This window comes from Nannospalax galili, unplaced genomic scaffold (assembly GCF_000622305.1).
Source record: "Nannospalax galili isolate Female #2095 unplaced genomic scaffold, S.galili_v1.0 scaffold104, whole genome shotgun sequence".
NCBI lineage: Eukaryota > Metazoa > Chordata > Mammalia > Rodentia > Spalacidae > Nannospalax > Nannospalax galili.
In genome coordinates this window covers 3,411,066-3,425,423 of record NW_008353596.1, presented here as the reverse complement: position 1 = coordinate 3,425,423, position 14,358 = coordinate 3,411,066, and the positions used below count along the sequence as shown (strand labels likewise).

Below are 14,358 nucleotides of genomic sequence, written 5' to 3'. Positions count from 1 at the left end.
TCCAGTTCCAGGGGGTTTGATGCCCTCTTCTGGCCTCTGTGGGCATTGCACACACATGGTTCACTTACATTCATGTAAGCAAAACACCCATACATATAAAAAATTAAATAATTTCTAAAAATAACTAAAAATTTTAAAGAAATGAAGCAGTGTATACTGAACTGCATTGTCCCTCTGAAGGTTTGGAACTCCTGTCCCACACAAGAGGCACTTCCCCATCCAGGGGTCTTTCCTGGGTTGTGCAGCAGACTCCGGGTTCAGACAGCTCCACGAATCCAGGGCCAGGAATAAAGATTGATTCCCTACAGAGCAACATCTCCATGAGACCAAAGGTCCAGTTCTGCTTAAGAAGTTGGCCTACACCCTGCACCACAGGACTGTGGCTGCTGACCTCTTTGTAATCAGGTGGTTCAGCAGCTTAAACAACAACATGGTAACTTGGAGCCAGGGCCCTGTCTGCATCCAACTGGCCCCCAGGGTGTCTCCCAAAGTCACTCTGCCTGCAGAAAACACTCCAGCTTCCTGTCTATAAAAAGTGACTGGCTCAGAAGGTAAGGCTGTGACACAAGACCTCCCAGATCAAATGATGAATTTAATCCCACCTGGCATCCAGGAGCCAGGGACAAGGGTGGTCCACTCCACCCTTCCTGCTCTCAGGAGGAATAAATATAGATGCCCATGACACTAACTTTCCACCCTCTGTGCATACTGCCTGGCCTTGCTCCCCAGGTGGGTAAAAACATGGCCATAGCAAGATCCCAGATTACATTCAAGAGCATCAGTACCTGAGGGAGTAACCCCAGAAGTCTGGGTGTAGAGGTTAGAGCATCCTTTGGGAGTGCCCACTGAATCTCTCCACTCTCCCAGCAGAAAAAAAGGCAGAGAGGGAGCATCATGATGTGCAGAGGCAGAGAGCCTTGGGTTGGAATGTGGCTTTGACACATGGTTTAGATGATGTGAGACAAGTCGAGATTGCCTGAGGGCCACACTTTGTCTGAACACTGAGCTTAGAACTTAGAACTGGTTGTATGAATGAAGATTAGAAGGGTGTACACGTCCTCACGGTAATTCATCATTACCCTCATCGATGTCACCATCATCATCCATGTAGCATGAAGTTAAGGCCCAAGAAGACACTGTCCAAAACAGTACCACTGTGGCTGTGGCTGAGCAGTTTCCCACACCAGCGGCTTTTTCCACTCCATCACCTGAGATGCACTGTTGCCGGGTCTAGGAAGTTAGAGCGCTTCGTGGAAAGTATTTGAAATTACCTGGCTTTTCCACATTCCCAAATTAGAAGCCCAGCTTGATGGCCAAGAGTCTTGGGTGCAGAAGCAAGAATGAAGATATTGAAAGCAGGGGACGTGCGTCTTTCCACTCCCTCCTGGCACATCCGGACCTGAGATTCTCAGGAGTGTCTGGCGGGGCTGCAGCAGGTCCGGGGGCTCAGGAAGACACAGTAAGGTCACTGAGTTCTGCTCAGAAAGCGAAAAGCTGGAAAGAGCCTCAAGATGAAAGTGAGAATAGAACAATTGCCATAGCATTTTTTATGACGTCCCTCGTGTGTGCCGGACTCCACCAGAACACCTGCATCTCTTGGCACTTTTTTCAAACCTTCCTTCCCTCTAAATAAGTGAAATGATTGTCTGAGTGCAGGGCATGGAGAAAAGGAAGTTTTCCAAAGTGTCGTTGTTACGATCCAGCCCTGCCAGGACATCGAGTACATCTCCTGAGTCCCCGGGGCAGGCTTCCCCAGGATCTTGGCATCTGAAATGCCTTGCCTTCTGTAAGAAATTACACAACCTAAGGCATTGAGCATGGATGACTGAGGGGCAGATATCTGTGTGCATTAACATGAACGTGTGCTACTTCAAAATGCTTGTGTGCGTCCCTGTGTTCAGATGCAGATGCTTCAGCAGTGTCCGGGAGATTTTCACCGCCCTCTCAAACTGCTGTAGCTGTGAGGGCTTCACACAAGCTTTAAGTCATTCTGAAGTAAGTTCACCAGAAACAGCCGCAATTTTGCCTTCTATGGAGATATCCGGAGTCTTTTCCTTTCTTTTTATATATTTTTGAACTCACTAAGTTTCTGTTTTTTTAAATATACTTTTGCATAATCAAAAATAAAACAGGCTACATCAGGCAACCTTAGTCAAAGAACTACTGGCAGCTGATTACTGATGGGTGAGGGAAAATTGATCTTTTTTAAGGGAGTGACTTTAGATAGGCTGACTAGACCCCAGTGGATGAACTTGCATTGGGGGACAACTGGGGACACTAACTTGACTTGATAGGCCTTAACATAAATGACAGAATCCATGAAATCCAGTAGGTGGAGACTATGGGAGGGTGCTGACGGGGAAGGGGTATAAAAATGATCGAAATGTTTTGCATGAAATACACAAATCCAATAAAAACGACACACAAAAAAACATATTTTCATTTCATAAAAATATTTATATATTTATAACCCAAGGAAAAAAAATTGTAAACTCATGGGTAACAAGTCACCAAATCGCTTCCTAAAGAAAGGCAGGGACCCTTAAGTGTAGAAGGCGCTGTCTCCTATCTAGGAGTCTCACTTTTCCATCTGGGAAGTGGGCACAGTGCTGTAGAAGGGAACTAAAGGATTTTAAACTGTCTTTGAAAAGCAAGCATCAGGGATATACAAAACAATTATTGTGTTAACTAATTATTGCTTCCTAAAAATTTATAATCGTTTTTTATTTAAAACAAAGGAGACATGTTTCAGGGGTTGCTAATAAGGACTGTATCAGTTAGACAAACACCACCTCACCCCCACCATCACCAAGGTATCTAAAGCCTGGTCCAGTGATTCCTCAAGAGAAACCTGAGCTCTAAATGTTTCCATGCAAATACTCTAAAATCTCACACCTAATTTAAATTTTCAACTACTTTGTGATCTTTGTTGTCACCTTGACTGATCTGGTTCTTGGACAGGACTCTTATATTAAACTTCACCCACCCAGGGCTCAGGGAGCATTGCAGAAGAGGGGACAGAAAGAGCGTAAGAGCCAGGGAGGAGGTGCACGACCACATGGAAATAAGAGTCCTACAGGCTCCTGGGACCCTTCTCATATGAGCCTACAGCAATGGTGTCAGCATACACAAGTCCCATGCAAACTGAGCAGACAAAAACCCAGCATAGAACTGGGGAAATGGGCAGCAGACCCGAATCTTAGCTGAAGAAATATTGGCAACTGATTACTGCTGGGTGAGCAAGAGCTGATCTTTCTAAAGTGAGGGACTCTAGATAAGTTGACTAGACCTCAGTAGATGAACTTGCACTGAGGACACTAACTTGACACAATAGGTCTTAACACAAATGACAGAATATATGAATTTCAAAGGGGGATTATGGGAGAGTGTCAGTGGGGATGGGGGTATAAAGATGACTGAGATTGATTGAGATGTTCTGTATGAAATACACAAAAATTAATAAAAAACATTTTTTTAAATCTGTTTTCTTTTATATTTAATATAAATCTGAAAGATATTAGCTAAACATTCATATTTTTATCTATTTTTATTGTATATATTGAATGTCTACAACAAACAGTGGTGTTGGGGGACATTAAGAGTCCTTAAATCTACTCTGAACAAACCTCCAGACATGGTTTTATTTACCGTATGCAGCCTTGTGCTATAAGCAGAAGCCTAGCTTTCTCCCACATCCAGGTTTGTCTCCTCTAACTGGCTTCCTCATTTCCCCAACTCAATCCTGGTGGACTCCTCTCTGTTTCGGTTTATTTGACTTTTTTTCATGTGAGATCATGCACTATTTTTCTTTCTGTTCCTGGCTTATTCAGTCAGAATAATGTCCTCCTAAGTGCCCATCCATATGTTAGTGGATAAAGAAACTGTATGTGACATATATACATATATATATATATAAAGTGAAATATTGCCTAGCATTTAAAAAGAACTGCCATTTGCAGCAATGTGGATGAGAGTGGGTGGCATATTAATGAAGCTCGGCTTCAAAATGTGAGGTTAGAACTTCATACTTCCAACACCACCTTGAGGTACAGAAAAATATATCTAAATAATTTACATATGGATAGATGCATGGATGCATGGATGGGTGGATGGATGGATGGATGGATGGATGGATAGATGGATGGATACGTGGATGGATGGAAGAAAACTTGTAAAAATATACCAAAGATACAGGAACTGGAGAGATGGCTCAGCAGTTAAGAGCACTAGCTGCTCTTGCATAGGACCCAGATTTGGTTCCTAGCAGCCACATGGCAGCTAACAACCTTTCACAACTCCAGTTCCAAGGGATCTGATGCCCTCTTCTGACCTTTTCAGGCATTGCACACACATGGTGCACCTACATATGTGCAGGTAAAACACTTATACACATAAAATAAAAATAAACTAATTAAAAACAATTGTTTTTGTTTTTTTTGTGACAAGGTCTCTCTGTAGCCTCGGCTGACCTGGAACTAGTTGTGTAGACCAGGCTGGCCTTGATCTCACAGAGATCCACCTGCCTCTGTCTCCCACGTGCTGGGATTGAAGGCAGGCACCACTACACCTGGATAAAAATATATTTTAAAATATATACACAATCTAATAAAAAAGAGAATGAAATCATAAACATAAAGCATATAGGCTGAGCAGTGGGTCTGTGGCAAGGAAAGTGGGGACTCAAAGACCGGTGCCAGCCCTGTCAGCATAATCACTGCGATCAGTCTGCCATCCCAGCAGCCAGAAGAAAGAAAGATAAAATAATGAAAGGGATGCTATTCATCTGTTGTCCCCAATGTCACAATCAGGCTCAGACATCTTTACTCTCCTAGTGACAAAACCAGATGAAACTGGGTCCCTCCCTCAGCTCTAAGCTAAAGATGACAACAGAAATGCTCAGAGGAAGAGGAAAAGCAGGAGGCCGAGAGGCTTGCCGAGTTCCTTTATTCAGCACCCTGATACTGTTTGCAGTCAGTGTGGGAACTGCCCACCCTCTTGCTTTTACCCCAACAGACTCCTCTGCACACATACTAATCATTTACTTTCTCTGAAGTACCAAGTTTTTACATAGGAAAGATTTCATTTTCATTTTTTATTTGATTTATTTTTATTTTGTGTGTGTGGATGCTTAGCCTGCATGTATGTGCATCCCTGTTGTGCAATGTCCATGAAGGCCAGAAGAAGGTGTCAGATTCCCTGTAACTGGAGTTACAGATGGTTATTAACCATACTGTGGGTGCTGGGAACTACACCCCAGGTCCTCTGCAAGGGCAGCCAGTGCTCTTATCTCCTGAGCCAACTCTCTAGTCCCCAAAGACTTCATTTTAAAGTAGGTCAGACTGGGGCTCTGGCCAGCCACCAGCAGAACAGGACACACACAAAAGAAGCCAGGGTCTTGGGGTAGCCTTGGGGCAGCAGAGTGCACTGGGCAGGCACAGTGAGGCCCCCACAGGGCCACCATGCTCCATGAGGCCTCGGGGAAAGGAAGTGGAGGAAGAGGAGGAAGAGCGAGCTCAGAGGCGAATGCTTCCCCCTTTAGCAGCATTGGTTCCCTGTCAAGGACCTGTTTGAAGTTTCAGGTATTTTTTTAATTTCCCATCAGAACTGTGTGTCTGCCTGAAAGAAGGGATCTATAAATGAGATATCACGACAGCCGGCCTAAACCTGATCAAAGCAGTTCTCAAGCCTCAGGCATAGAGAAGAATTCAAACCATCTTGACAGTCATTGGTCTGGGTAGTGATTCAGGAGACCTGATGGGGCCCAGGGGTAGGAGTCCTCTCTCCATGCCCGGCATGGACGAAGGAGCCGGCCCCAGAGGTTCTGGTCTGTCTCACTAGAGGACGGACTTTAGTCTGACAGTCTGGGGCCTGCCTGATTTTTTCCATTTTTAAAGGAGCAGATGTTCCCTGGGAATGAGATAGTTAGCTAGCCAGGGAATAGATGGAAATAAACCCTGTTGCCTGCCACTGTGTCCAGGCCCGGAGAATCATATTGGCTGATCCAGCCACCCAGCCGGCCTGGCCTCCCACGACGAAAGACCAGTACAACTGTCTTTGTTCTGGTTCAGGATGAGAGAGACAGTCTGTGGGGCTATTTGTCAAGTTTGTTGACTCTTATAAAGGACATTTATAAATTTATTCTTAGTGCCAGGAGTGCTTACCGGTGTCAGAGTGCAGCGTCCAGATGGCTGTTCCACGTTAAAACTGACCACTCACATGTGTCTATAAATAATTGTCTGGGCTTAGTCTAGCTAGCAAACAAAGTGTCTCTCTCTCTCTCTCTCTCTCTCTCCCTCCCTTCTTCCCTCCCTCCCTCCCTTACTCCCTCCCTCTTCTCTTTTTAAAATCACCTCTAAAATGATTTCATAAACAAGAATTTCCCATTAATATTAAAGTGTGTCTGGGTTGATCATTTTAATAGAACTTTCCAGAGGGAACAAGCAGTCCTTCCATCTTGTTCGTGTGAAGCCTGCTCCCTCTTCAGAACAAGCTTGGCCAGGCATGGGCAACATCAGCCTTAGCCTATCAGGAGAGCGTGTCACCACCCTGAGGCCTTCAGAGTTTCTGCTCTGACTTTCGAACTTCAGAATTCTTCCCTTCAGGTTCTCATTCCTCTAAGAAAAAGAAGACATTATGACTGTATCAGTTTAATTGATAGAACTCCCTCTACAGCACCCCCTCAAAAATGACAGTGGGTTAAACAAGACAGAAATACATATACACACACACACATATATATATATTATGTTTTTAAAAAACTCAGTAATAGATAGCCTAGGGCTGATGCTGTGGCGCTACTGTGTCATCCTCTGTTTTCGCAGTTTATCATCTTTGGTGTATCAACTCACAGTTCAGAATGGCTACTCAAGTCCAGCCATCATAGGTGCACTCCAAGCAGTCAGAGGAGGAGATGAAGGGCATCTCCTAGCACTCAGTGCTCCTCCCACACTTCATCAGAGACTACTCAGCTAGCCTCACATAGCCACAAGAGACTCAGTCAGTGCTCTAGTGCACTTTCTGTTGTGTGATAAAAACACTGACCCAAAGCAATGGGAAGGAAAGGGTTTGTTTCAGCTCACAGTTACAGCCCGTCATCAAGGCAAGCCAGGGCCAGAACTCAAGGCAAGAACCTGAAGGTAGGAACTGAAGCAGAGACCATGGAAGAACACTGCTTACTGGTTTGCTTCCCCTGGCTTGATCAGCTACCTTTCCCCTACAGCCCAGGTCCACCTGCCTAGGACTGGAACCACCCACAGTGGGCTGGGTTCTCCTATATCGATTAGCAAGTAAGAAAATCCTCCACAGACATGCCCTCAGGTCAATCTGATGGAAGAAATTCCTTGATTGAGATTCCCTCTTCCCAGGTTTGTCTAGCTTTACATACCAGCACAGTCATATTTCAGATAAGCCGAAATATTATCTGAATGGGAAGAGAGGCCAGCAGGAAGCTATAGTCACTAGCTACACGGCAGGTATCTCCTGCAGTCTCCCAACACTCTCAGCCCACTTTGTTGTACCATGGTGCTACCCAGAAAATACCAGTTCCCATGCCTCTTTAGGAATCCCTTCTTTCCAGCCGTTTTTCTTCCTCTGATTTGGGATTCTGGAAAGTTGAGCCAACAAGCTGGGCTCAAACCAAATTCTTATCAGGGCAGGAACACAGGTTTTCAGAAACTCCTGGCCCATGAGCTGTCCCCTGTGGATGTGATAATCACCCTGAAGGACTCTGAAACAGGAAACTGAAAAGCAGACTTGAGTCTCCTCACTCAGGGACCAACACAGATCTTCCAGCCCTGAGAAGCCCTACTGAGTAGGGGCTAAAGATAAGGTCAAGGGCATAGTCACCCAGGCCAGATCTAATGGCGATGCCTCATATCTTTTTTTTTTTTTTAAGAATAAAGTAAATATTTTTAAAAGAACTTCATACATATATACAATGTAATATGATCATATTCACCTTGAATTTCCTCTTTCCAACTTCCCCTATAATCCTCCCAAGAGGTCCTTCTTCTAACTTCAACTCCTCCTCCCCCCTTCCCTCTCCTCCTCTTCCTCCTCTTCTTCCTCCTCCTCCTTCTCTCTCTTTTTTTAAACTTTATTGAGAATTTCATACATGTATATAAGGTGTTTTGTTCAAGGATGGTGTGATAAGAATAGGAGATAGGAACTGGCTAGGCAGTTAGGGTAAAAAGACTCCAAAGAAAAGTACCCAGTTTCTTGACTGAAAGTTAAAATGTCCCTGAGCCTCTTAGTGACATACTCTGTTCCAAGGGCCAAAAATGTCAAAAGTATTTGGGAGCTCTTATCTAATCCCTAAAAGATGCCTTATATCTTCATCACCACCGTCATTACGTCAACACTTGCTCTGACTTCCTCCTCACACCACTCTACCATGTGTAGTACCGGCACTATCGTTACACCGTTTACAGAGGAACCAAAGCCCGAGACCTGATGGTGTGCCCAAGGAAGTCCATACAGTACTGCTAGAACACAGTTTGTACATCAGTGTTGGTACTAAAATCAGAGAAGCAGACATGGCCTTCGGTGCTTTTTGGTGTCATTCGGTGTCCTGGAGAGCATCAGTTTCGTGACATACTGATAGACATTGTGGAGTGAAAGAAGTTAAATGGTTTGGAAAATGATGGACCAAGTAGGGAAATGAACACCTTCCTTAATGCAGGCCTTCTCAGAGCCTTTAACATGCTAAAGTACAGAATTCTAAAGGCAATTCCTGAACCCAACTGACCACACTTGGGCACACAGTCTCTCACCCTGCCCTGGGCCTGACATCGGGCTATCCTGCATGGTACACTGGGGTCCTTCTCTCCCCAAAACCATCCTTTGTCTTGCCATGCACAGCTTCTAGAATGTTTGGTGGTCACCTGCTCAATGTCCAGTGACCTGGAACTCTCCTAGGCAGCTCTCCGGACCTCAGAGGGCTCAGCTCATAGCACATGGGCCAGGATGGCATGACTGCCCATACTCTTCTCCTCTGCCCAAGCAGCCAGAACTGCATGCTTCTAAATATGTATGAGTTAGAAGCCTGTCCTCTTTCTGCAGGGCAGAGAGAGCACAGGCCCTATGAGCCCTGTCCCCACACTGAGGGGACATGGCTACTTCTGTCTGCTCAGGAGCCTACTAGTAACCACCTCGTAGAGGGCTGGCGAGATAACTCTGTGGGGAAGGTGTGCCACCTGTGACAACCTGATTTCAATCCCCAGGACACATGTGGTAAAGGAGAGAACCAATGCCCACAAGTTGTCCTCTGCACTCCATATGTGTGTCATGGCATGCATACATGCACACGCATACACATACACACACACACACACACACACACACACACACACACACCTTAGAGCACATCATTTGCAAAGATCCCACATGGAGTGAGCAGTCTGAGACTGGCCAGTCAGAGGACAACAGAATAAACATGTTCTCCCACCACATAACATATCCAGGTCAATTGGCTGTGTGTCTGATGGTGGAGTGAACACACAGCTCTCTCAGCCCAGGATGAGCAGAGCATGAGGGTTTCTCCTTCCTCCACCTTGCTCTTTCAAGGGCCGCTCTCCTCTCTGGAAGGCCACCCTTCTCCCTCATGTCTGGGGCCTCCATGCTTGAACTCTGTGGTATTTACCCATCCTTGCAATCTGCAGGTCTTACCACTTGATATTTTCATGTCATGCTCCATGCATGTGTGTGTCCACCATCCTGAGAGGCTAAGCTCAGGCTCTTCACCACACTTCAACCTGTTCAAATGTCATGCATGGCTGCTGTCCTGTCCTCTTTCCACCCGCAGGTGGAAGATGGCTGTTATCCCAGCATCCACATTTAAAAATCAATAAATAGAAGTGTGAAAAAAGCAAATCACTGCCAAGGGTCACCAGCGAGGGGTCACGGACTGGACATCTTCAGGATGGTTGGTTGTTCGTCCGTTTGTCTGCTTATTTGTTTGTTCTGTGGCATGAGAAAGTAAAAATTTATTCATTCAGCAGACACTTTTTAAAAATGTGTTTTTATTGAGTTTTCGTGTATTTCATACGGAATATCTTGATCAATCTTAATCTTCTTTATATCCCCTTCCCCACCGGCACTCTCCCAAAGCACCTCCCCCACTGGAATTCATACATTGTGTCATTTGTGTTAAGGCCTATTTTGTCAAGTTAGGGTGCCCAGATGTTCCTCAGTGCAAGTTCATCTACTGAGGTCAGGTCAGCTTATCTAGAGTCCATCACTTTAGGAAGATCAGCTCTTCCTCGCCCAGCAGCAATCAATTGCCAATATTTCTTCAGCTAAGATGGAGGTCTGCTGCCCATTTCCCAAGTTCTATGCTGGATTTTTGTCCAGCAGATACTTTTTAAAGCGTCAGTTCTACCTGACACAGAGCTGGCTGTCAGAGTTCTGTAAAAAAATAACTGTATACAGCCTTGCACCCTCAGGAGGTTTATTGTTCAGAGGACCAAACAGTTATGAGTAGCTATGCTCCCCTAGGTCCCATTGATAAAAAGGCAAAAGGCTGGGGGGGTGGACAAACATGGAGGTGTTTGATTCTCTGGAACATTCCCTGGTGTGTTCCTCATGACTTTCTCCAGTGCCTGGCTTTTGCTTTCACTTCTTGAGGGTTTTGTTGTTGTTAACATATTTTTTATTTTTTGACAGTTTCATACATGTATACAATGAATTTTAGTCATTTTTGTGCCCTATTACCTCTCTCATCCCCCCTCTTCCCAACAAATCCCCCCCGACACTTTCACATGACTCACAGAGCTTAATTGGAGCTTCAGGGACTAGTGGGAGTGGAAGGTAATCCACTGAGCACTTATCAGTGACTTCACCACTGAAGAAAACGATGCCCTTCACCTGATCGCCATTAACTCTCCCTTAGGGAGGGACAGAGCCTCGAGAGCCCTTCCTTCTCCCGTGATGACATATTAAAGAATGCAGTCTCATTACCTTCTGCAGGTAACCCACAGCCACAGTGAGTTCATGAGTACCATGGCCACGTCGGGTCCAGAAAGCATCTTTTGGCAATGCACGTCCCATCCTCCAGCTCTTCCATTCTGTCTGCCCTCTCTTCTGAGGCATCCCCTGGGCCTTTAAGAGCATGGAATAGATGATGGGTTTTGGAAGGGTGCTGCTCAGTCTCAGTGTGTGAATTGATGGAGGAGCCCCGTGGCCGTGCCCCTCACCCCCTGGTTCCCTCTACTGTGCCCAGCTCCACCCCACCACACAGAAGACCATTGAGCACCTGGCCAGAAGCTGAGGCAACTCTCCCAGGGAATGTGGTGGCAGCCTCTGGATCTGAGAAGGTGTTTGCTAACAGACTAGCAATTCTCCCTTAGAACAGAAGAAATTCAGTCCCCATCAAGGGCTCCTACTGTCCCTCTGTGACCAAAACAGCCCACACCCGTTCGCTGAACCCTCAACCAGGCCCAAACATTAATTTCAGTACTGAACAGTGGAACAAACCAAAGTGGTTTTTTTCCAGAAAAAAAGTAGACTAGCCTGACCCTGAGCTGAACCTGTATATTTTCTAAAACTACTGAATAGGAGCAAGAATCAGACATAACACATTCTGCAAATGAAACCAATGTTTCATTCAGGGCAACTTCCTGATTTGAAAAAAAATTAAAAAGAGGTGAGGAAGGTGTGGGGAAAAGGGTGCCTTCCTCCCCTGTGCAGTGCTGGGAGGGGCACTTTGGCGCACCCAGACTCACTCCTCCTTCTGTACAAAAGCATTTCAAAGTGGATCCGTGGCTATAAAGGTATCTAAAAGCACCAGCCAAAGGAGAGTTTGGGTTTTGAGTGCAGCTGCCCAGACATCTGCAGTTATGTTCCCCGGGGCATGCACACCAGTCACCAAGGGCAAATGTGGCTCTCACTCCATGAGACTGGGCATGGCAAGTTCACACAGCATCATGTCTTTCATGAGCCTGATCCACATACAAACAGATAAGGCCAGACTTTGTGCTAGAAAGAATGAGTGATGGAATGAATGAATGTGTGAAGGAAGGAGTGCTGGACCACTAGGCTCTGTGACTCACATTCCAGCCCAGCATCTCCTCCTTGGGGTTCCAAACCAGGAACTGGAGGCCTGTCTGCTGAGAGATTGCAGCAAAACAACATGGCAGCAGTTCCTGGAGCTTGCAGGAAAGAGTACAGTGTGGGTGGTGAGGCAATCACGTACCAAGTGAGGCAAAGAACCACGATCACCAGCCCTCCATGCATCCAGAGCACACAACTGACAGATAACAGTCCCTCCAGGACCAAACACCAATTCCACCTGTTCTAAGGTTAAGACTGCTGCTACCGTTGGGGTGAGGACTAGAGAGTCGGGAGGGGAGCGGCCAACTTTCTGCCCTATACCATATCTTTTACTGGGATTCTTCATAAGAACTGTATCCATTGCATTCATGGTGTTTAAAATGTAGGTTAAGATCACACGTGCACATTCTCTAATGACAAGGCACAGGAGAAAGGCAGAAAACACCAAGGGAAAGATTTATGGCTTTAACTGCATAAAAGTGAAAAACTTAGGGGTTGGAGAGATGGCGCAGTGGTTAAGAACACTGTTCTTGCAGAAGACCCGGGTTTGAATCCCACATAGCAGCTTACAACTGTCCGTAACTCCAGTTCCAGGGGATCTGACAGTCTCTTCTGTCCACTGTGGGCATTGCACGACTTGGATGCACTTACCTATATGAAGGCAATACACGCATACACATAAAATAAAAATAACAAAATGTACATTAAAAGAAAGTGAAAACCTTATGCTTGGGCTGGAGAAGTGGTTCCGTGTTGAAAAGCACATACCACTCTTCCAGAGGACCCAAGTTGAATTCCCAACAACCACATTGGGCAGCTCACAACTGCCTGTAACTCCAGCTGCTGCAGAATCCGATGCCCCTGGCTTCTGTGGGCACCTGCACTCACAGGCACACACCTATACATAGGCACAAAGGTATATACATATAATTCAAAATATTTTTTAAAACAAAGAAAGAAGAAAAACTTCTGCTTATTGAAAAAAGGGAACTCCAGGGCTAGCAATGTAGCTCAACTGGTAAGGGCACTTGCTGCAAAGCCTGATGACCTGAGTTCAACCCCTGGGGCCCACATGGTAGAAGGAGAGAACTCAGTTCCACAAATTGTCCACTGACTTCCTTTGCAATGACAATTAAGAGCATGTGTGCTCACACACACACACACATACACACACACACACACAGGAAATACAATAATAAAAATAAATGTAGTTTACATTTTTAAAGAAAATTACTTTAAACTATATCAGAAGGGAAAATTATTTGCAATATACACAATAGCAAATATTTACAAGTAAAAATCGCTCAGGAGGGGCTGTGAACAGAGCTCAGTGGTAGAGTGCACTGGCTTTAATCCCCATTACCACAAAAAAAAAAATCTGCCATAACAGAACACGAACAAAAGATACAAATAAGCAACTCACAAAATACAGCACACAAACAGCAACTGAACACAAAAGAACTGAGACGACTAGACCCACAGCCAGACAACGTACTTATCATACCAGAAAATATGTTTAAATTTTTCTTAGATGTTTTAATAAGAAGAAAGGGAGGTTAGCAAATGCATGTACTATTTGTAAGGGTGTCCGCTGGTAAGATATTTAGGAAGAACAATATATTTTTTTTAATTCTGACAACTTGCTTGGTGCCCCCGACACCAGGGAACTACCACTGCTTCCCAATCCTTTGCATCCAGACCAACCCAGTTCCTTCTCGTGGTCCCCAGGAGCCCTCTGGGCCTGGTCCTGCCCTTACCTCCCTCTGCTTCCCTGGGATGCACAACCAGCCAGCCTCTTTCCTGGATGCTGGGACTGAACTTTTGGCTTCCTGACCCTTTGCATCCAGACCAACCCAGTTCCTCAGTTCAGTCCCCAGGAGCCCTTTGGGCCCCTTCCTGCACCCATCTCCCTTTGCATCTCTGGGTAGCACAGCCACCAGCTGCCCTAGGCCAACATCTTTCCTGGGCCCTGCTCCCAGGCCAGTCCAACCCCCAAATTCCTGAGGCCAAAATCTTTCCTGGAGGGATCCAGACCTTAGGAGAAAGCCTGAGAGCATCTGATCCTCATCTGACTTGGGCCTCTGTGGGAACTCCTGAAGACAAAAGCAATCTGGCCACTCCAATATAAAATCAAAAGAGAACCGGAAGCTTAGATGAACCAGCTTTTCATGCACAAAAAGTAAACCACAAAGATACATAAAGTTTACAAAAAGAAGCAGACCTAAACTTGAACACTTGAGTCTCACACAAGAATCAGAAACTACAAAAGAAATTCACATGTCAAAATCACAGAGAAAAAATAACATGAAA

At 45.4% G+C, this 14,358-nt stretch overlaps 1 long non-coding RNA gene across 1 annotated transcript in view; it reads right to left on the bottom strand.

Annotated features, from left to right (window-relative positions):
* Window positions 1-6,385: 6,385 nt before the first annotated feature.
* Window positions 6,386-14,358, bottom strand: part of LOC115067298 — a 118,877-nt gene continuing 110,904 nt past the window's right edge. Inside the window, exon 4 of the long non-coding RNA XR_003846724.1 lies at window positions 6,386-6,614. This is a non-coding gene — a long non-coding RNA (uncharacterized LOC115067298). The remainder of the gene's footprint in view (window positions 6,615-14,358) is intronic.